This window comes from Magnolia sinica, chromosome 8 (assembly GCF_029962835.1).
Source record: "Magnolia sinica isolate HGM2019 chromosome 8, MsV1, whole genome shotgun sequence".
NCBI classification, from domain to species: domain Eukaryota; kingdom Viridiplantae; phylum Streptophyta; class Magnoliopsida; order Magnoliales; family Magnoliaceae; genus Magnolia; species Magnolia sinica.
This window is the reverse complement of record NC_080580.1, coordinates 43,212,044-43,236,888: the sequence shown is the minus strand read 5'-3', so window position 1 is coordinate 43,236,888 and position 24,845 is coordinate 43,212,044. Positions and strand designations below refer to the sequence as shown.

The 24,845-nt window shown below is 39.7% G+C and overlaps 1 pseudogene; it reads left to right on the top strand.

Annotated features, from left to right (window-relative positions):
• The first annotated feature begins 496 nt into the window (after positions 1–496).
• LOC131254245 (transcription factor MYB20-like) overlaps positions 497–24,845 on the top strand; it is a 64,100-nt pseudogene continuing 39,751 nt past the window's right edge.

Here is a 24,845-nt window from a genome sequence, read left to right as displayed (position 1 = left end):
ACCACAAGAGCCTAAAGTACATATTCAAGTAGAAGGACTTGAACATGCGCTAGCGTCGGTGGATAAAAATGCTCAAAGACTTCCACTTCGACATATCTTACCATCCGGGTAAGGCAAACTCTGTGGCTGACGCACTGAGCCGAAGAAGAAACATGAGTTAATAGCCACATTAATGATCAAAGAGTAGGAGATGATGGAGTTCGTGCAAGACTTCAACATCCAGCTTACCCTCGATGAGCCTAATGCTTATGTGGCTTTGTTGACTGCAGAGCCGACCTTGGTTCGATAGATAATCTCCGCCCAAGACTAGGATGACTAGCTTGTTAAGATGAAAGGAATATGTAGGAGCGAGGAAATGCCAGATTAGAGGATTGGTGATGACAGCGGTCTTCGTTATCAGGGGCAAGTATGCGTACCCAACGATACTGATTTAAGGAGAGGGGTTATGGTTGAAGAGCATCATTCTAGGTTGGCTATCCACCCAGGTAACACTAAGATGTATAATGACGTTAAGAGGCAGTATTGGTGGAGCAACATGAAGAGAGATATAATAGGCTTCATGACAAAATGTATGGTGTGTCAGAAGATCAAGGCCGAACATCGCAAACCCGCTGTCCTCCTTCAACCATTGCCACTGGCTGAATGGAAGTGGGACACATGGGTCATTGTTGATAAATTGACAAAGACTGCACAGTTTCTCCCAATTTGCATGACCGATTCTACTGATAGTTTGGCAAAGTTATACATTCGGAAGTCATGTGATCTTATAGAGTTCTGCAGGAAATCATATCAAATTGAGACTCTAGGTTTACTTCTACTTTCTGAAAAAGGTTGCAGGAAGAGATGGGCATAGAGCTCATGTTCAGTACGGCATTTCATCCTCAAATAGACAGGAAAACTAAGGGGGTAAATCAGATCTTGGAGGATATGTTGAGGGCATGCGTTCTGGACTTCCAGGGCAACTGGGACGATCACTTAGCTCTAATGGAATCTGCGTACAACAACAACTTCCAGTCCAGCAAAGGCATGACAACATATGAGTCTCTCTATGGTCGCCCTTGTTGAGCCCCTTAGTGCTGGGCAGAAGTCGGGGAGAGAAGTTTGTTAGGGCCTGAGCTTGTGCAAGCTACTACTTAGGTCATTGACATTGTTCGGAAACGACTGAGCATCACTTAAAGCAGACAGAAGAGCTATGCGGACAATCAATGTCGTGACTTGGAATTCGTAGTTGGCGATCATGTGTTCTTGAAGATTTCACCTATAAAGGGCTTAATGAGGTTTGGACAGAAGGGAAAGTTAGCATCGCGATTTATTAGGCCGTTCGATATCTTAGATTGTGTGGGAGGCGTGGCATACCTATTGGCATTGCCTACTGTATTGGTTAAAATTCACATCTTCTATATATCCACGCTGAAGAAGTATACACTAGATGAGTCACATATCATCAACTGGGAGCAGGTCGAGCTCACTGAGGATGCTTCCTACACCGAGGAACCTATCCGCATCCTGGATCACAAGGAGTAGGTCTTACGGATGAAAATGATACCGCTGGTCAAGGTTCTCTGGTTGCACCATGGTGAGGAAGAAGGAACTTAAGAAAGGGAAGCAGAAGTGATGGAGAAGTACCCTCACCTATTCAGCAACACACGACAGGTAATTTCAAGGGCGAATTTTTTTTAGGCGGGTAGACTATAACACCCTGTATTTCTGCTACGCGGGTGTTACCACTTAAGCTGTAACGGGGGATTTCAAACTTGAATAATAGACAACTTGAATCTAAGGAATGTAGGATGGGGCTTCCAGTCATTGTTAAAGCCATCCATTAGAGGCCTTAGGAGCTGAGTTGAACCCTACATTAATCAGGAAGGTAATCTTAACTAAACACCTTAAGTTGAAACAACTTACAATCGCCTGATCGAATCATAATGAAACAATGCTCTAGTGATCAACCTTCGAGGGGTAGTGAATGGCCAATCAAACACTCACTACCTCTCAAATTCATATTTAACCATTGAAATCAAGTATTAAATCAATCCACCCATTGTATCGAGTTGTATTGGCCGTAAAAAGGGCCTGGAACATGTGATAGGGCCCACCTGGGCCTCAGTTCTACCCCAAAATGGGCCAGGACCCCTAAGTGGGGCTCCCAAGATGATTGGATGGAGTAGATTTATTGCAACCATCATAGTGGACCCCATATGAAGTGTGAGTGCACCCCATGTACCCGTGTACGATGTGCACTGGATGAGTCGAGTGGGTCAAACCGGCTTTGACCGAGCCCTTCATGAAAAATGGATTTCTCCTACCCGTTTGGTTTGAAATGTAATGGATGACCGAACTCTAGGTGGCCCACCCTGGCCACTATCTGCATGATCCGAGATGTTCATCAGATTTGTGGGGCCCATCCGACCAAAACCCTATAATCTCACCGACCCATGCATAGAAACATGGATCTAAGATCAGGACCGATCAAAACGGTAAGAATGGCTAAGATCCTTGAATGGTGGATCATCAGGGGGCTGCACAAGTGATCCAAGATCAGTGTGGCCATGCAATCTCGGCCATCCATTCATTCGTAGGAGAGAATGCTCTCCCATTGCAAAAAATGGCCGGTCAATCGTTTATAGCAAGAAAAACAAAAAGGTCTTTCCTTTTTGGGAAGTGGATGCTGGCACGGTTTTGACCATTCAGGCCACGTGGATCAATCCTAACCCTCCCTGTAAAGCGATACGAAATAATGGAGAGAAAACACTCCATCTATTAGGAAAGTGACGAGATAGGGAATATCTCATTGGATATTCTGAAATGCATGTTAAAGGCCCAAAAGGTGGGCCCCGCAATGATTGGTGGTCTCATCTGGTCTTCTCAAACAGACCAGATCATACCAAAATACCTTAGAAGGTTATTTGCCATTAACGGCCACTTCATCTTCTCCGTTAACTCATTCTACCCATCACGACGAGATGGCCCCCACCAGGGCTGAAAGTTTATTTTCCTGGTGGGCCATTGTAGTGGAATCTATCCTCAGATGGACCCCATACATTACGAATTTTTAAAGATGGCCCTTGCAAGGGACGTTTTCTTCCCAACCGTTGAAGGTCTCTCTCTCATGCCTATAAATGGGCTACTGTTGCCCTTGGGATTCGCACCAGAGAGAGAAGAAAAGAGAGAGAGAAAGGAAAAAGAGAGAGAAGAGAGAGAGTAGTAGCGAGTGAAAGAGAGAGAGGAGAACGAGTGGTTGCGCAACTTGGTGTCGCACTACACTAAGTTAACCCACCTGTCTTGGGTTGAGTCAGGTTAGTGAGGACCAAGAGCAGCCAAGAAGGAAGTCATGGGACTTCTTGCAGCTGTTCAAATCCATGAGTTGAAGTCAGAAACCCATCTCCATTAGGTAACGACCGAAACTCCTTGAGTCGGGCAGGCCCTGACTCGTTGTAAGACCAGCCTCTGACACTTGAGTCGGTCCACGACTGAGTTTAAATTTAGTGGGCCAGGCCATGCTCAGCAGGCCCACGTAAGTCAAAAGCTCTGTGTGCCACAAATAGGGTCGTGAAACCAGCTTCCTGCTGGTGTGATTAGTGGGCCAAAATTAGCCCACGTTCTTGACTGAAATCAGTCCAGAAGGGTGGGTTGAAAACACTCCTTAGATGGGTTGAAAGCAGGCCGAGGTTAGGCCGTGCAATGAGCAGAAAGTAGGCTTATAAATGGGCCATGAATGGAGCTGAAATCAAGCCTCAACTGGGCCTTGATTTAAACCAAAATTAGGCCTCAACCACACCCTGATTTGAGTTGAAAGGCAAGCCTCAGTTGGGCCATGAATCAAACCAAAAATGGTCATCAAATGGCTGAGGTTCTGGGTTGAAAACAGTCCAATCGGTGAGCTGGAATCGGGCTTTCAGTTGGGCCAAAAGTTGAGTTGAAACCAAGCCTCCAGCTGGGCCACAATCTGAGTTGTAGCATCTCTTAGATGGGATGGAAACTGAGCAGGAATGAGGCCTTTAGTGGGCCACAAATGGGGTTGTAGAAGACCTTTGAATGGGCCTTGAAAACCTCCTTCAGCTGGCTCACAATCACGCCTTGAGTCCACCTGAGAGCAGACTGCAATATGGGCCCAAAATGCACTTCAGATGGGCCATGAGTTGGAGTCGAAACACCCCTCAAGTGGGTCGTGGAAGTGGATTATACACTAGACTGAAATCAGCCCAGAACTAACCCAGTCAGCCTTCCAAAAGATAGGCTGGGCCGGACCCTGGTTCAGCTCTGAAAAGGCCGAGCTATATGTCCTAGAGGGGGGGTTGGGTGAATAAGACTATGCCAAATTAAAAAAATAATAGTGGAATTTAAATAAATTAAATACAGATAGCAATAGACAATCCCACAATGTTGAATTTAAAGACAACCTCAAATGAATGAGTATTGAGAGGTTGATACAGATGTTGTTCTAAGGACAACCTTACACCATAAAAACCAAGGGTTTATGGCAGGACAACCTTACTAGAATGGTTTGTGTATCAAAAACTCAAACTGATACATAGGAATAAAGAAATAAATAGCAATGAAAGAAATCTACGCTATTACAACATTCTCCACACTTGCATAAAAGAAATTACAACATTCTCCACAATGCAAAAAGGGAAATTACAATCATCCACGAAAAGAAATAAACATTCAATCCACAAGACCATAAATTATAGGGTTCGCTCGTGTGTACACCAACTATTTAGAAAAACAGCCACACAACTATTCCACTCCTAATATCCTCACACAGTGGATATAAGCGTACACTAGGAAAATAGGTTTTTCTTGGTTCACCTAAAACCCTCACAATTGTGTCTTTCAAGTGGGCTTACACAATTCAAAAACTCCCACACTCTAAATTTTCTAAATCACCTCAGACAAACCAAAACAGAGAGATTTTTCTGGCTTAATCTCAATGAAACCAAAATATAGAAATTTACAATAATGTAAAATACCTAGATATTCCCTTTTCGATGCACCCGAAAGATCTAAATCGGAGTAGAAGTTCAACATAGACGTTCAATGTCCAAACTCACTTATGAAATGGTTCTAGGTTCTAAATTGATTTTAAATTTAAAGCACCTTGGGCTAGCTTGATTTGATTTTGATTCCAAGAAATGGGAATACTTCAATCCCTCTTTCAAATAAAATTGGAATGCGAAAATTCAAAATCAAATGCAAAGAAAGCTAATAAAAGAGAATATTAAATGAGCACAATATAGCTTAAAAAGATTACTAACTTATCTCTCAGAGTGGCATATTGATTTTGCTTGAATTGAATTAAAAAACTCTGAAATTCGTGCTGTATTTATTGGTAAAGAAATCACATTCATGACGGGTCGTATGACAAACAGATTTTTGAAAATTTGAGCGCGATAAGATAAAGCCGTTCCACGACTGGTCGTAGGCCCTTCACGATCAGTCGAGGAACCTCCACGACTAGTCGTGACCTGTCCATGACTGGTCGTGTGGAACTAAATTTAATTGCTGGACTTTGAGTCGAGGCTGCAGGACTGTCGAGAACGAGTCAAGCACTATTCGCACGATCGTCGAGCAGTCTCCAGGACTGGTCGAGGCTTAACAAAAAATTCTAAAAATTTTCAATAAACTTAGGACTGGTCAAGGAATTTCTTGGACTGGTCGAGCCAGTGCTAGGACTGGTCGAACAGAGTCCAGGATTAGTCGAGAAACAGTCTATTCGCTTATAAAATGATCTAATTGAATTATGTATTCAAAATGACCTATCATATGGTCAATCTAGGGTTATTCATACCTTATACATGATGTATGAACATTGAAATTTCTTTTTTCTTCAGTTGATAGTCGTTCTTTGAAGTTCACGAAGCTTGAGATCTTGTCATAGGATGAAGCTTGAAATTGACTAACGTTGAAGCTTGAACTTGAGTATCAAAATCTAGGAACATTGTCTTGACTTGTACGAAGCTTTGAAGATCTTGAACTCTTGAAGCTTGAAAGCTTAATTCAAGTACACTTGCCTTTGAAGTTCTTGAACTAAAGACCATTGTCCTTGAGAGATGCACAGTCTTCATAATGTAGATGAGCTACACAGATTCCAAGAGAGGTTTTGGCACTACAAAATTTAACAATTATAGGAGCTAGAAACCATAACACTTACAATCTCCCCTTTGTCAAATTTGTGACAAAACACACTCCACAATAACATAAACATTATACGCACAAAGAGTCATGCACCAGTTATCAATATAAACCAGTCAACCTGGTTAAAGAATCATGCACCAGTTATTAAAAAAAAAAGCAAACATTTTGCTACTCTTTTGCTACTCCCCCTTACTCCTCTCCCTCCATCCACAATCCACATGCTATAGATCACAAACACCATATATCAAGCATGTCAAAATTCTCCCCCTTTTTGTCACAACATGACAATGGAAGAACCCAATTCAAGAAACAAGATGTAGATAAATAAGGAAGAATAAGACTAGCAACGAGGAATAATGGATCGAGATATTACATTCATAAGCAAGTAATGTTCAAGCATAATCACCCAACATCAACATAATTCAACCAAATTCAATCCCACAAACCGAAAGAAAGCTAAGTATCATAAGAGTTATTACAAACCAAGATTAGAAAATACTAATCAGATCCTGAAGAGGGAGCAGGAATAGATGGATCAATCTGATGTAAATCCTTATTAATGCGCCTCATATATTTATGCATATAAGCAAATTGTGAATCCTGGGTTACACGAATCTGAGCCACCTATTCCTCAAGAGAATGCAACCTCTAAGTGAAATCAGAAGGCTGATAATCAGGATCAGCCTCAGAATCTGATTCGATCTCATCAAAGATATCGTCCATGTTAACATCTTCTGGAGGTAAATCGCCTTCTTCTTCATTTACTGCTTCAGCTCCACCAACACCCACATTGACTTGGCTTGTGGCCAACCTCAAATTCATCTTGTTTATATTAGAGTTGTTGAAGATGAGGTGTTGAATGGGTGCCTCTCCAACAGGCATAGCCACTAACATATGGGTGGCCAACACAATCATAAGATATGCAAAAGGGATATCATTGTGTCCAGGATGGAGACTGAATTGTATAATGGATTGACGGATTAAAGAAGGAAGACAAACAGATGTAACAGAGATGATGGAATGTAAAATCCGAACCATGAAAGCGGTGATTTCGATTTTGTTACCACAACGTGGATAAAGATTTGAAATAAATATCCTGTGAAGGACCCTGTATCTGGGTAACAAATACTTTGAAGTAAGTACATTCCCATTTTGACTCCATTGCGCACCTATGTTGCACAATGTTATAGTAAGCATATGTTTTTCTGATTCAGATGTTTTATATACTAGAGTATTAATTGAAATATCTTCATTATTGACAGATATGTCCATTAGGTCAGAAATCAGATGTCGGTCTATTTCAAATGGACCTTCTCTAATTGCTATAATAAAAGTTAAATTTTCAGTTGAAAAATCAGAAATACATGCATACATAGCTTACGCAATAGACCGGTATGCCGGCCCACCCCAATGTAGAATGTTAGCCCATCCCACAGATTGGAGAAGAGGAACGATTTCAAATAGAGCAAGATGTTCAACATGAATAGGTCGTTCAACTATAACATTGCACAACCTTAAATCCCGCACATAGGGAGGATCATCTTCGGGTGACCAAAGGTGGTGCCTTATGATAGGTGTCGATCTAGATGTTGAAAGACTATGAGAACTTTTCTTTTTGCCTCCACCTTTCATTTGCAACTAGGAAATTAAGAAATTAAAAGGTTACAAAAGAAGTAGAGTGGGTTTTCTCAAAATCAGATTTTGGAGAAGAAAATCCCAAAAACCTCAAGGAAACAAGAAATAAATCACTCCAAAGATGAAAAAGAAGTGATACGAACTTGAATCTACAAGGAATTTGTAAAGGAAGAACTAACCTTGAAGAACGAAGAAGATAGGTTCGACTGGTCGTGTTAGGACTCGCTGGAGAAGAAACCCTCAATGAAGAAAAAGAGATTTTTTCCCCAAATAAAGGTGAAACCCGCGCTACACGACTAGTCGTGTACATGCTCGACCGGTCGTTCCACGACTAGTCAAGTATGTACTTGACTGGTCGTGCACAGCCAAAAATGTGCATTTTTTTTATATTAAAATTTGAAATTTAAACATTCAAACTAACAATTATATAGATTATAATATAGAAATGCATGAATAATCAATTCAAATTACACATACCAAGATCAAATTTCAATTTAGAAAACCTGCTTTTGTCGAGTGGTTTCGTAAAAATGTTAGCAAGTTAAGTCTTAGTCGGAATGTATTCCAAAGTAATTGTCTTTTCTTCCACTAATTCACGAATATAGTGATATCTAATGTCAATGTGCTTAGTTCGTGAATGCTGGATTAGTTTTTTAGATATATTAATTGCACTGAAATTATCACATTATAAAACCATAGAGTCCTGTGCAATTCTGTAATCGCTTAACATTCTTTTCATCCATACGAGTTGAGTGCATGCATTACCTGCTGCAATGTATTCAACTTCAGTAGTTGAAAGTGATACAGAACTTTGTTTCTTACTCTACCAAGAAACTAAACAGTTCTCAACATAGAAACAACCACCACTGGTTGATTTCCTATCATCAACATTACCAGCCCAATCAGCATCAGTGTAACCAGATAATTGAACACTAGTATCATGTGGATACCAAAGACCCAAATTAGCTGAACTTGTGACATATCGTATAATTCGCTTGACAGCAGTTAAATGTGACTCTTTAGGGTCAGATTGATATCTAACGTAAATCCCTATGCTAAATGCAATATCAAGTCGACTAGCAGTTAAATAGAACAAACTACCTATAAGGCTCGTATCTTAGTTCGTACTGTTCCGTTGACTCCCACGATCCTTCCCGCCAAATTTTAGCAATCTGTGACGTATAATCGATGTTTGCGTGCGACCCTAAGTCATATCCTATAGATTTGAGTCGGCTTAATCTGAGACTTGTACCATTGCGACCGCACCGTCGCCGCGGTTCTGACGCCGCGTCTTGCATACTGATTCGATACCCTAGCCAGGAGATGTGGGCCCACGTTTAATTTGAGGAAAACACCACGTATTTGCAATCCCAAGAGAATCTCTACAACATGTCCCATCAATTAATCACTTAAAGTACACAACCCATGCTTTCTTTCTCCACAAGTCAAGCAATCTACCCCAAAAGTCAACAAATCTCTCACCTCACCCATCACTCACCTCACATCCATCACCCATTACTCTCTCTCTCTCTCTCTCCTTACAACCCTCTCTCTCTCATTTCTCAAACACAAATTCCAAGCAAGCAAAGTGGTGGACATCCAAGCATTTCTATGAGAGAAAGTGTGTTTTGTGTGGCTAGCTTCCTACCCCAAGATCCACCATCCTGGCCATCCCTTTCTCATCATCTTCCATCAAAGTGAGACATAAGGAGATCGGCGTTCCATCAGACCAAGAAGATCGAATGGTGGGTGTTTCCATAGGCCTAGATTTCATTTTTTATGATGAGTCAAGTGAGGCCTACTAATTGATGGTATGTATCTCACTTTGAACCCCAGGTGTGGCCAATGGCCCACCTTAATCCTCATAATCATTCCATGATGGGGCCATTCTCCATGAACCGCATCATGATGTTTATTTTCTTTGCATAAATAGGGTCATCTAGAGTTCCATTTTGGTGGAGAAGGAATCTCCACCGTTGATTTTTGATTTGGTGGGCCCACATGTATTGGGACCCACTTGATGTATGATTGAATGCATGGAAAGGGAGGGCCCATAGTGTCGGGGCCCCTCCATCACACGCGTCTATTTCTCTCTCTCTCTCTCCTTCCTTTATTTTGTGGCCCACCTAATGAGTGTATGTGATGTCCAAACCCTCCAAGCCATGTGGGCCCTACCTTGGGATGATGGGAAAACACGAATATCAGATTGACCCAAATCACGTGGGCCACGTCCATGTGGGACCCACCATGATGAAATGTGTATACACACCATCCGTCCAGCATCCCTGGACGCTGGACGTGTTCAGGGAACATGGCGGATAGTGGGGGTGTGCTGGCAGCAACAGAAAGAGACAAAAAATATAAATGTTAAATTGATTCAAAGCTTAGGGAGGGCTGCTCATTGCTGGCCCCACCTTGATGTTTGGATTTGATCCACGCCATTCATCTTATTTCCCAACTCATTTTAGGCGTTGAGCTGAAGAACAAAGCTGATTTGACTATCTGGTGGCCATAGCATAGAAAACAGTATTGTTACCATTGAAAGCCACTCCAATGTTTTTATACCCCGAAACATGCTCAGTATTGGGCTTATTTGGCTTGTCTTGAGCCATAGGAGCCATTGGGTGGGGTAGATCCTCACGATGCAGGCCCCACCTGTGAAAATTCATAAAAAATCATATTTAAAAAAAAGAGGCAGCGGGTGCTGCTGTTGGCGCCAAAGGATGCCGCGTAGTGTCCTGCTGCACTCATTTGTAGGCGAGACAGGGAGGGACCACGGTCCCAGCCGTGGGCCCCACCATGATGAGTGTTGATCATCAACACCGTGAATTTGTTGGGTCCCCTTTAGGACAGTGGGCCCCCCAAAAATCAGTCGTATGTAGAGCTCGGGTGGCCCACGTCATAAGGAATAGTGTCATTGGACGGCTGCCATTGAAACCCTATGTGGGTTCACAGAAGTTTTGAATCCATATGAAATTTGTTTTTCCTCTTTAGCCGGGTCTGTGTGACCGTATCGACAAATTGGATGGCAGATAAAGATTGTGGTGGGCCCCACATGGGATCCACCATGGTTTGTATTTTTCTCACACCATCCACACCATTGGACGGTGGGACCCATTACAACGTATGTGTTTTATCTATGCCGTCCAACCATTTTGGCTGGGCTACTGGATGGCAGGGGACCCCACCATAAGTTATATGCTTCATCCATGCTGTCCATCCCTATGGGACCCACCATGATGCATGTGTTGCATCTAAACTGTCCAACCATTTGGCAAGCTTGTCTTACAGGCTTGAGACTAAGAATAAGTCAGATCTAAAATTCAAGTGGCCCCCACCATTTAAAGAAGTGGACAGTGATGTCCACCGTTCAAATTTCTAAGGGCCATAGTAGTTTCCTATTAAGCTGATATTTGTTTCCACTTCATCTATCACTATGTTAATTTATAAATAGGTTAGATCTCAAAATACATCACAGTGGGCCATACCATCCAGCCGTTGATTAGGTGGACCACATTAATGTCCACCATTAAAACCCTTGGGCTATAGGGTTTAGACCTATATGATATTTATCTTCCCCTCTTAATCCAGGTCTTTATAACCTTATGATTAGATTGGTTGGAAAATAAACTTTATAGTGGGCCTTGTGATTCTAAGATGTTTTCGCACTACAAAATTTGACAATTATAGGAGCTAAAAACAATAGCACTTACAATCTCCCCTTTGTCAAATTTGTGACAAAACACACTTCATAATAACATATGAATTTATATGCATACAAAGAATCATGCACCAGTTATCAATATAAACCAGTCAACTTGGTTAAAGAATCAAGCACCAGTTATATATAGGTCGTCAAAACAAAGCATTAATTAGCATTAATGCCTCTAACAATAGTCCCCCTTACTTACTCCTCCCCCTTACACAAAGAAGGTTACATGTCCATAATCCACATGCCATATATCATAAACACCATATATCAAGCATGCAAAAATTATCCCCCTTTTTGTCACAATATGACAAAGGAAGAAAACAAGAAAAAGAAGTGGAAGTAGATATATAAGGAAGAAGAAGAAGAATGATGAGCAAGATAACAATATTAGAAATCCATAAGCAAATCATGTTCAAGCATAACCATCCAACATCAATAGAGTTCAACCAAATTCAATCCCACAAATCGAAAGAAAGCTAAATAACATAAGAGTTATTACAATTCATATGAGAAAAATACTAATCAGATCTTGAAGAGGGAGCAGGAATAGATGGATCAATTTGATGTAAACCCTTATTAATGTGCCTCATATATTTACACATATAAGAAAATTGAGAACCTGGGTTACACGAATCTGAGCCACCTGTTCCTCAAGAGTATGCAACCTCTTAGCGAAATCAAAAGGCTGATAATCAGGGTCAGCCTCAAAATTTGATTCGATCTCATCAAAGATATCATCCATGTTAATGTCATCTGGAGGTAAATCGCCTTCTTCTTCATTTACTGCTTCAGCTCCACCAACACCCACATTGACTCGGCCTACGGCTAACCTCAGATTCATTTTGTTTATATTGGAGTTGATGAAAATAAGGTGTTGAATGGGAGCCTCTCTAATAGGCATAGCCACTAACATATGGGTGGCTAACACAGTCATCAGATAAGCAAAAGGGATATCACTGTGTCCAGGATGGAGATGGAATTGAATGATGCAATGACAGATTAAAGAAGGAAGACATACATTAGATCCAGCAGCAATGGAATGAAGAATCTGAACCATGAACGTAGTGAGTTCGGTTTTGTTACAAGAACGAGGATACACATTTGAAATAAATACCTTATGAAGGACTCTGTATCTGGGTAACAAATACTTTGTAGCAAGCACATTTCCATTACTACTCCATTGTGCATCTATATTGCACAAATCTCTAGCAAGCATTCATTTTTTAGATTCAGATGGTTTAGCTACTAGAGCGCTAAGAGAGATACTTTATCATTGACAGGTATGTCCATTAGACCAGAGATCAAATGTCGGTCTACTTCAAATGGACCTTCTCTAGTTGCAATAACAAATGTAAGATTTTCAGTAGAAAAATCAGAGATACATACATACATAGCTTGCGCAATGGACTGGTATGCCAACCCACCCTAATGTAGAATGTTATCCCATCCTACAGATTAGAGAAGAGGAAGGATATCAAATGGAGCAAGATGTTCAACATGAACCGGTCGTTCAACTATAACATCGCACAACCTTATATCACGCACATAAGGTGGATCATCTTCAGATGACCGAAGGTGATGCACTGTGATAGGTGCCGATCTAGAAGTTGAAGGACCACGAGAACTTTTCTTTTTACCTCTACTTTTCATTTGTAACTAAGAGATCAAGGAAGAAAGTGGTTGCAAGAGAAGTAGAGTGGGTTTCCTCAAGATCAGATTTTGAAGAAGACAACCCAAAAACCTCAATGATACAAGAAATAAATCACACCAAACATGAAAAAGGAGTGATATGAACTTGAATCTACAAGGAATTTGGAAATAAAGACTAACCTTGAAGAACTAAGAAGATGGATTCAACCGGTCGTGCTAGGACTCATTGGAGAAGAAACCCATAATGAAGAAAGAGGGGGTTTTCCCCCAAATAAGGATCAGCTTGTGCTACACGACTAGTCGAGTACATGCTCGACTGGTCGTGCCATGACTGGTCGAGTATGCACTCGACTGGTCGTGCACAGCCAAAAATATGTAATTTTCTTGAAATTTTGAAATTTAAACATTCAAACTAACATATATACATTATGATACAGAAATGCATAAATAATCAATTCAAATTTCACATACCAAGATCAAATTTCAATTTAGAAAACTTGCTTTTGTCAAGCGATTTTGTGAATATGTCAGCAAGTTGAGTCTCGGTGGGTATATATTCCATGGAAATTATTTTTTCTTCCACTAATTCACGAATGTAGTGATATCTAATGTCAATGTGCTTGGTTCGTGAATGCTGGATTTGATTTTTTGATATATTAATTGCATTGGAATTATCACAATATAAGACCATAGAGTCCTGTGCAATTCCGTAATCACTTAACATTCTTTTCATCCATACAAGTTGAGCACATGCATTACCTGCTATAATGTATTCAGCTTCAGCAGTTGAAAGTGATATGAAACTTTATTTCTTACTTTGCCAAGAAACTAAACAGTTCCCAACATAGAAACAACCACCACTGGTTGGTTTCCTATCATTAATGTTACCAGCCCAATCAGCATCAGTGTAACCGGCTAATTGAACAATAGTATCATGTGGATACCAAAGACTCAAATTAGCTGAACTTGTGACATAGCGCATAATCCGCTTAACAATAGTTAAATGTGACTCTTTAGGTTCAGATTGATATCTAGCACAAATTCCTATGCTAAATGCAATATTAAGATGACTCGCAGTTAAATACACCAAACTTCCAATCATACTTCGATATAGTTTAAGATCCACACTCTTACCTGTAGAGTCCTTTGAGAGTTTTAAAGTCGCACTCATAGGAGTATCAAAAGTTTTCCCATTCTCGAATCTAAACTTTTTAACTAAGTTCAGAGCATATTTGGTTTTAGAAATAAAGAAACCATCAGGTTGCTGTTTAACTTGCAATCCTAGGAAATAATTCGATTCCCCAACCATGCTCATTTCGAACGTAGATTTCATCATATCTGCAGACTCAATAGTCATGTTAGCATAGGTAGATCCATAAATAATATCATTAACATAAATTTGCACTATTATAATGTGATCATTATGTTTCTTTACAAACAATGTCTTATCAACACTTCCCATTATAAGGTTATGACTTAGTACAAACTTAGTCAATTTTTCATACCATGCCCTCGGAGCTTGTTTCAAACCGTAGAGGGCCTTTTTTTAGGTGGTATACATGATTACCATTCTTAGGGTCTTCAAAACTCGATGGTTGTTCAACATACACTTTTTCATGCAAATCGCCATTTAAAAAAGTACTTTTTACATCCATTTGATATATTTTGAACTTTCTAAAGTAAGCAATGGATATAAATAGTCTAATTGATTCAAGACGAGCTACTGGGGCAAAGGTTTCATCATAATCGATGCCTTTAATTTGAGTGTACCCTTGTACAACCAGTCTAGCCTTGTTTCTAATTATATTACCAAGTTCATCAAACTTATTTTTAAAAATCCACTTAGTTCTGATAATGTGTTTATCTTTCGATCTGGGAATTAAGTACCAAACATTATTTCTAACAAATTGATTAAGTTCTTCTTGCATCGCAATTATCCAATTTTCATCAGTAAGAGCTTCTTTTACATTAGCCGGTTCTATTTAAGATGTAAGGCACACATAATTACACATATCTTCTAGTTGTCTACGAGTGCGCACACCAGTGAGAGGGTTTCTAAGAATCTGTTTAGTTAGATGATCTTTAATAGTCCTAAGTTCAGAATTATTTTGACTTGATGAAGTATCTGGTTTATCAATTAAAAGAACTTCATCATTTTTTGAACATGAGACAGGTGTATTCAAGTGATCGTCAATAACCACATTAATGGACTCTTAAATTACACTGGTCCTCTTATTAAGAACCCGATATGCTCAACTATTCAGAGCATACCCTAAAAATACCCCTTCATCACTTTTGGTGTCAAACTTATCCAGATTTTCTCGGCCAAACACTGAAAAGTATTTGACATTGGGCTTCTTATCAAACCACATTTTATAAGCCGTTTTACAATTTGATTTTCTAGTATAAATATGGTTAATTATATAACACGCAGTATTTATGGCTTCAGCCCAAAGATTTTTAGGGAGTTTCATACTGTTTAACATTACATTAGCCATTTCTTGAAGCACTCTATTTTTTCTTTCTACTATACCATTTTGTTGTGGTGTTTTAGGCGTAGAGAATTCATGTGATATTCCCTAATCACTACAAAACTTCTCAAAACCACTATTCTCAAATTCTGATCCATGATCGCTACAGATCTTATAGACTTGAGACTTTTTTCAGTTTGGATACGTTTAAGAATCCTTTTTACTTCATCGAGAGTTTCTGATTTGTCTCTCAAGAAGACTACCCAAGTATATCTGGTAAAGTCATCGATAATTACCAGTATATACTTCTTGTCACCTCGACTCTCTGTTCTAGTTGGTCCAATAAGATCCATATGGAGTTCGAACGGTTTAGATGTGGCATTGGAGTTCACCTTTTTGTGAGATCTCCTAGTTTTCTTGCAAATTTGGCATTCGCCACATATTTTATCTATTTTTTGTATTTTGGGTAGACCTCTTACTAACTCTCTTTTGCTCAATCTATATAAGTTGCGATAGTGTACATGTCCAAGGCGTTTATGCCATAAATCAGTTTCATTAGTATGGACCATGTAACACGATAAAGTCGATGAGCTTGAGCTTGAATCACTTACAATGTAGCAGTTTTCAGAAGTTCTGCAACCAGTTAATATTACAGAACCATTTTTATTTAAAATTTCACACCCTAGGTTAGTAAATTTTATGCTATGATTATTATTGCATATTTGAAAGATGCTTAATAAGTTATGTTTTAACCCTTTTACATATAAAACATTCTCAAATAAGAGAAGGTTAAAGAGTTGAACTGTACCTTGGCCAACAATCCTGCAATTGCTACCATCACCGAATGTGACTGAACCATCAGTCATATATTTAAGATTGGTGAACAGACCTTTGTCACTAGTCATGTGTCTGGAGCATCCACTGTCTAGGTACCACTTTGAATGGCTTGTAGCTTTGAAAGCAGTGTGAGCAACCAAATACATAACCTTAGGAACCCATTTCATTACGGTCTTGGGTTTAAGATTATAGTTGGTCTTCTTATGATTGTAGTTGTTATAAGACCAACCCATTGAGTTAGATTTTAAGAGCTCCATAAGTAAATCAACAATTTTCTCAGTTAAAGGATTATGATTCTGATTTTTATAGTTGATATGGTTACTTTTAGGTTTTAAGGATGAAAAAGTCTTAGTCTTGTTAGAATAGTTTTGACTCAGACTCTTCCCTTTTGAGTTTGAAGACTCTCCTTTCACAAACTTAGCAGAAGTATTCTTATGTTTGGGTGGAATACTTTTGTCGTAGCCCAATCCAGATCGGTCGCCACATTTTCTAGATCCAGATAATAGTTTTTCTAACTTAGGATCACCTTGGGCATACTTCCATGTGTCCTTTAAACTCAAAAGTGAAGAGACTTCAAGTTTAAGCTTTTCGTTTTCAGATTTTAGATTTTCAATAAGGGAGGTTTTGAAATCTAAATCGCATTTAGTTTTTTCAAAACAATCTGAAATGTGAGATCTTTTTAAAACAAGAGAATCAAAAATTTCTCTAAGTTTTGAAAACTTCTCTTTCTGAAGTTTAAGTTTAACTGCAATTTTATAACTTTCCTTATATAGGGCATTATACGCATCTTGAAGATCTTCTTCAATTTCATGATCACTATTCAGTTTTTCTTCACTAGTTGAATCATCATGATCTGAAAAATTGAACTTGGCTAGAGTCATAAGGGTTTTGACTTCATTACCCGACTCGGTTTCAGATTCTTCTGATTCAGAAGAGGCTTAAGAACCAAAAGATTCATCCCAAGCAGCCAACATACCTTTCTTTTTTAGGTTTGTCCTTTTTAGGACACTTGTTCGCTAAATGCCCATATTCATGGTAGTTGTAACATTGACTGTCTTTTAATGATTTCCACATTTTAGATTTTGATCTTTTCTTTTCATTAGACTTTTGAAAATCAACCCTCTTTTTACTTTTGAAAATCTTATAAAAGTTTTTAGCTAAAAGGGCCATATCATCTTCAGAATTTTCTAAATCAGAATTACTATTTTCTTGAGAAATACATTTAGAATATTTAAGAGTGATAGATTTACCTTTAAGAGCTTTAAAAGTTAACTCATACAGTTGTAAAGACCTAACTAATTCTTCTACCCTCATATTATCTGCATCACGAAGTTCATGGATCGTGGTCACCTTTGAATTGAACTGTTCAGGGAGTGAGCGTAGTATCTTTGCACAGACTTTACTTTCTAGGATTTTATCACCGAGACCCCACATAGAGTTGACAATGTCATTCAATCTAGTATAAAAGCCCATGAAAGTTTCACTTTCCTCCATACGTATTTCCTCAAATTTGCTTATGAGGATTTGGACTTTAGATTTCTTGACAATTGTTATTCCCTCGTGTGTCATTTCTAAAATATCTCAGGCTTGCTTTGTAGTATCATAGGATATAATTCTTTTAAATTCATCTGGTGATAGTGCGCAAGTTATGGAATTAAAGCCTTTACATTGGCACTACTCTCATTTTTCTAAAGAGTGATCCAAGAAAAATAAGGTGCGACTTTCATAGATTTGGATCCATCGATACCAGCTACTTCAGTGGTAGGAGGAGTCCATTCAGTCATTGTGGCTTGCCACATGCTCTCATCCATGGATTTTAAGAAAATCTTCATTCTGGCTTTCCAATAGGCATAATTGGAGCCATCAAATGGTGGAGGCCTAGTGACTGAAAGACTATCAAAATTTGACATCTCAAATAACTCAAATCGATTAACTTAGGAAATAAATCCAAATAAAATAATTAAAAGCGAGCTATTAAGCTCTGATACCACTTGAAAAGGCCGAGCTATATGTCCTAGAGGGGGGGGTGAATAGGACTATGCCAAATTTAAAAATTAGCAGCGAAATTTAATCAAATTAAATAAAGATAGCACATAAACAATCTCACAATGCGGAAATTAAATATAACCTCAAATGTACGAGTATTAAGAGATTGATACAAATGTTATTCTAAGGACAACCTTACACCAAAAACTAAAGGTTTGTAGTAGGACAACCTGATTCTTAGAAAGGTCTGTGTATCAAAAACTCAAATTGATATAGAGGAATAAAGAAATAAATAGCAAGAAATGAAATCTAAGCTATTACAACATTCTCACACTTTCATAAAAGAAATTACAACATTCTCCACAAATGTAAAAATGAAAATTACAACCATCCACAAAAAGAAATAAACAATCTAACCACAAGACCAGAAATTATAGTGGTTCGCTTGTGTGTGCACCAACTGTTAAACAACAGCCACACAACTACTCTACTCCTAATATCCTCACACAGTGGATATTAACATTTACTATGAAAATAGGTTTTTCAAGGTTCACTTAAAACCCTCACAATTGTGTCTTTCACGTGGGCTTGCACAATTCAAAAAAAAAAAAAAACCCCACACTCTGAGTTTTCTGGATCACCTCAGACAAACCAAAACAGGGAGATTTTTCTGACACAATCTCAATGAAACCAAAACACAAAAATTTACAATAATGTAAAATACCTAGATATTCCCCTTTAGATGTAGCTTGGAAGAACCAAATTGGAGTAGAAGTTCAACGTCCACACTCACTTATGAAATGGTTTTAGGTTCTAAATTGATTTTAAATTAAATCACCTTGGGCTAGCTTTATTTCATTTTGTGTAACGTCTCAAAAAAATCCGTACTAAGACCCAAGTACCACCTCAGGCAAAATTCCTTAATTACTGAATCCTTTAAAAATTAGATGAAAGTTAGTTAATTACTAAGGTAAATTAATCAATGAATTATCTTGAACAACTATCTATACGAACTGCATGACTCAAAACCATTAGAATTGCTAACTCAACATTACCAAAAGACCTAGGAGCAATCTCAAAACCTAGTTACTCTTGAGAGCACATTGAAACTCCGAATCGAACCTGGGCCGTGCGTTGAAAGTCCGATTACCGCGAAACTATAAGGTTATGACTGCCTTACTAGGCTTGAAAAGAATCACAAGAATCGAACCAAATAGTATTTAGAAACGCACAACTTGAGCCTGGAGCGAAGTGTGTGAGAAATGCGAATATCTTTAGAAAAGGAACTCAAACTTAAGTAAACTGGACCATTCGCTTGCAGGAAAAATTGAAGGTTTTAGACCGTCAGATTCTGACCAAACTTTACCCTTGGATTAGGGAAATTTCCCTGCACAGGTCAATATACTTGTGGCCCTGATCGAGCAACGATGACCGTTGAACCGAAATAGGTCCTCCACGGTCGATTTATAAATCCGATCAGACTAAAACCTTAACCTAGCTTAGATCCATCGTTGGGGAACTTACTCCATGATGTAGGTGAGTAATAGGCCTCCAGATGAGTCCTGTTTGCTTGAAACAGCCGCCCTTTGGCTATAACCTAAGTATATCATGGCCCTGGGGTCATTAACATCAATTATGGGCATATATACTGCACTTAAACCACCTCATTCCTATCCCATACGAATTTTCTCTAACCCTAGGAGAGAGAAGAGAGAAAAGGAGAGAAAAGAGTGGAGATCGAAGAGAGATCCGTGGAGTTTGCTGCGGTACTTTTGTTCTGCTACTGCACACATCGAATCGCCTTTACTTCTAACTACTTAACTCGTTTCAACTTCGTTTTGGGTAAGAAGTCCTAACCCTAATCTGTTTTAGAAATTCAAATAGAGTAGTCGACGAAATAGCTAACCTATTTCGTGATTTAGGTAGCCGTTGTGATCTAGAAGGAAGCATAGTGTACGAACCGAGTTCGTAACGAGCAAACTGACGAAAGGTGCGGACTATAAATGTTTAGGTTATGGTTTTCAAGGCTTTCAATATCAACAATGATTTATGTCTAACTTGATTGTTGTCATATGATCTTAGTTACGATGTATTCAATAAACTATACATGTATGTGAACTATGTGAATATAAAATGCATTCTATGTGTTTGTTGAAATGTTTGAATGAAAGTGAAATTATGATTTATGCTTGCCATGAATATTAATCTAAAATACATGTGTGTTGTGTGTATGACAACTCCTTTATAAAAAGATTTTCCAAATTATATGCTATAACTAATTTAGTTTGTGTATATAGTATTATGTAGTCTAGGTGTTTGATAAAATGTCTAAATGAGAAATTGTTTGATAAATCGCTTCCTACAAGGATGTTGAGATAAGATTCTCAACTACCTTGTCCACAGTTATAGTTTCTTCCATGCAATGTAAATTGTTACTATGTGATTTATGGTGAAAATGCATATGTGTAACAATATGTTCAATGTGTTTGATAAAATGCTCGAATGGGATTTATATTTAAATTTTTTTTTAAAATATTGTTATGAATATCACATGTATCCACATGCTGCGTTTGAGTATGATTGGGGACTACTACGCAGTCCAGGCAATCGGTAACGGTTCCCGATGAAGTGGCCGGAGTAGTTTCACCACATGAGATACATTCGATGAATCCGAGTCATACGCTGGTTGTCAACAGTGGTTAGGCCACACGGAGTGTTTACGCGCTCCATGTCGATCAATTCAATGTGTGCTCGTACCAATCACACTTGTCAAATAACCCAATTGGCCTATTGTTTGTTTACCATGTACAGATGCTACTGCTTGAATCTAATGTATCACTTACCAATGAAAACCTGTTTCAACCATGGTACCGAGATCCGCTAAGACTCATGAGCCGGGCATGGTGGTATGGGACACCGTAGTTGAGCTGTCGGCATACGCTGGGGTGACGAGCCTCCCTGTAGTGACCAGTGAGCAACCTAAACTCGTGAGCCAAATACGGTGGTATGGGACACTGTATTCGAGTTGTTGGCCTACATTCAGGTGATAAGCCTCCCATAGTGACCTCAAGTATAAAATAGGCCTATGTTGACAGTGACGAGTCTCTCCGTAGTGACCTCGAGTGTGAACTCATAAACTTACCTATCCACTGCTTTCCATTAGGGGTGATGCCCTACAACTTGCCTATCGTATGTGATTAACTAGGATTGACGACCCTAGATGGATCATTGTTTGGGTAAGTGATATAAAAGGAGGTACCTTAGCTTCCCAAATCTAATGTATGAATAAGCCTAATAAATTACTTGGCTAACATGACCATGCACTGTATTGTATGTGCTTTGGTGAGGAAGTGCATGTTTAGGGAGTTTGCTAGGCGCAATCGTGAGATGATGTCGCTAAGGGAGTGCAGGCGAGGGCATGCATCATTACACATATCATTCCTACATTAACAAGAGTATTTAAGACATGATTGTTGTACTGCTTTATCATTACTGCTTGACTGAATTGATAATATGTTAACCTTTGCCTTACAGTACCATTGAGTTGATCACTCACTCCCACTCTAAGATGGTGTTTTAAAACACCAACCAAACTTTGTTTTATATGTAGATTATGGCGAGGCTTATGCGACAGAGCCGGACTTCATGGATGAGGAGGAGGAATTCTCCTATATTCAGCTATCAGACTGATCTCTGTAGACCTTGTTCTGATTCAACAGGATTACAAGGTTACATGGATTAGTTGGATAGTTACATTTTGATATTTTGTAAATTTTAGAACAAACACTTGTATTTATTTAGCCTGGTAACATATACTCTAGGGATTGATAAACACTTACATACTGTATATATTCATCTCAGTCTTCTGCTTGCTTAATTTAAGTAACTCTAGACTATGATATGTTGTTTTGGTGTAATCCCACTCATGTTTAATGCACTAATATGGACAACATTTTAATCATCATTATCTATGTTGCATAAGTGATGCATTGGAACCCGGGAGTTGAGCTTTGCTCGACCCTTGATTTTTGGGGTGTTACAAGTTTGTATCAGAGCATGATTTGGATTAAACTAGACCTGGTTTATGGTAACACAACACTCATTAACCCAGTTTGACTTAGGTGGGGGCGATAAAATGTAAAAATGATCATAGGATCCCAAGTTTCATCGACGGGAGAAACTGACCCTTGAAAGGTGACCCGTATGCATCTGTGATCATGTGAAATGATCCCAATTCCTTTCTAGACCATTAATCGATGGGTTTGGATGATAATTCAGCGCATCCCGTACCCAAATGACCCAGAAAGCGGGAATACGCATTTGTTGGGACCTGAAACCACCTCAAACGAACGAGGGGGCCCAAACCACGTAAATTGGTGGGACATAGGGGGTCCCCCGCACATTTTCGGCACCCCAGGAGGAGGGTGGCCACCGCTCAAGGGCAGCGGCACCGCACCCGGTCCAGTGGACCGCGGCGCACCTCGGTCCTGTCCAGTGGGCCACGGCGGGCTCATGGGTCCAGTGGCCCACTGCCCTCCACACATGCGTGTGGGGCCTGTCCACTTGTGGGGCCACTCTAAAACCCCTCACCTTTTATATTTTTGCCCATTTCACCTTCTTCCAACCCTCTAAACCCCCAAAAACTTCATTTTCCCTTGCAAATCCACTTTCCTATACACTTCATCTTTCATCTTCTTCATTACATACCCACCTCCTATCATTTTCCTCAAAACCATCTCCTACCACCTTCTATTTCCCTTATTTCCTCTCATTTGCACAAAGCCTACATCTTTATGCCTCATAACTCTCAAACTTCCCAAATCCACCCTATCCTCAAGATTTTCCAACCCTATGGTCCTCTTTGAGATAGTGGCCACCGTATTCTCGCTCTCCACACTCCTTTCTCTCATGGGAAAGAGAAAAGCGTCCATAGATGAAGCTGGGCCTAGCCGCCCAACCCAACCGAGGAAGAAAGTGGGCACCAAAGCAAGCACAAGCACCACATGAGAGCAAAGGACGAAGTGGGATCTCGATCCCCAGATTTCACTTAAAAGAATTCTACCGGCAGGCATCGGACACGGTAAGTTTCATGGTTGTAGAGTTATGTTTGAAGCGTATGTGGACGAGAGGCTATTTAGGCTATATCTGGTAATGGACCTCTTGTTGGACTCTAGGTGGGGTCCCATATTTGAAGGCAAGTCTCATGCGTGTGAGAGCGCTGTCCGAGCCTTCTATGCCCACATTCGGGATCCACTGATGGAGCCTCTACAGTTCACTGTTCTCATAGGAAGGCGGGAAGCAATAGTCAATGTGGATGTGAAGGCTCGAATTATGGGAATTGCACGTAGTGAAGTGTATGCTAATGAATCCCATCTCAAGAGTATGCGAGAAAGAGATCACCGTACGCAGTTTCTTTGTGGCCGACTGGTTCACTAGAAGTGAGGCAATTACCTCCCATTGACTAAATTGACAGAAAATTTCTACCTGCTCCACCACATATTCACATATAATGTGTATCCTAGGTGGGGCAACTATACCAAATGCACTCATTTGATGGTGGACTTTCTGTATAGAGCTAGGCAGGGAGACAAGTGTGTCTGCCTACGTTCACCCTACTACAGATAATCCAGACCATAAGCTCTGTTAGGAGAGATGTTTCACTTCTATTTGTCTGACTTATATGTAAGATTGCTCGAGAGTTCAACTACAGACTTAATATGGATGAGCTTACGCCGATCCACTTCATAAATGACACTACGCTCAATAACATGGGAATTGGCCCTCGACAACATCAAGCCCGACTCGATGATTATGGGGGTGAGATAGAAAGTGAAGAGGAAGAAAGTAATGAAATAAAGGAAGAGAGTAATGAAGAAGAGGAAGGAGATGAGATAGAAGAAGGAAGTGAGGAAGAAGAGGAGGAGGCCTAAGATTTCGATGAGGCACCTCCTACTGCTACACATGGGCATCGCCGTGATCAGGCTGCCTTGGAAGCTTGCCCAGCTCAGAATGAAGAGAACCACGCCACCCTGAGACAAGAGGTCAAGGAGACCCAGGCCGAACTGAAGCAAAAGCTTGAAGAGAGTCAGGCTTACATGAAGCAGAGATTTAAGATGGTGTCCCACACTCTGAAGGCCCTCCTGTGCTATATGTAGGATAAGGGTGCTCCTCCACCATCACCAGATTCAGATGGCTAGTCATACGATGCAGTCGTCTTTTAGTTTACTTTATTTCTAGTTTTCTTTTGTAATAGGCTTGGTAGGCTTGGTTGGTTGTTAGTGTGTTTAGTGTTTAAAACTTGTGTTAGAATAGCTCACATGCATCTTTTGTCATGATCCATGTAAGACTACATCTTATGTATCGTGACGATTTTGGTGAAATGAAATGCATGAAGTTTCTTTTGATTTGAAATGTGA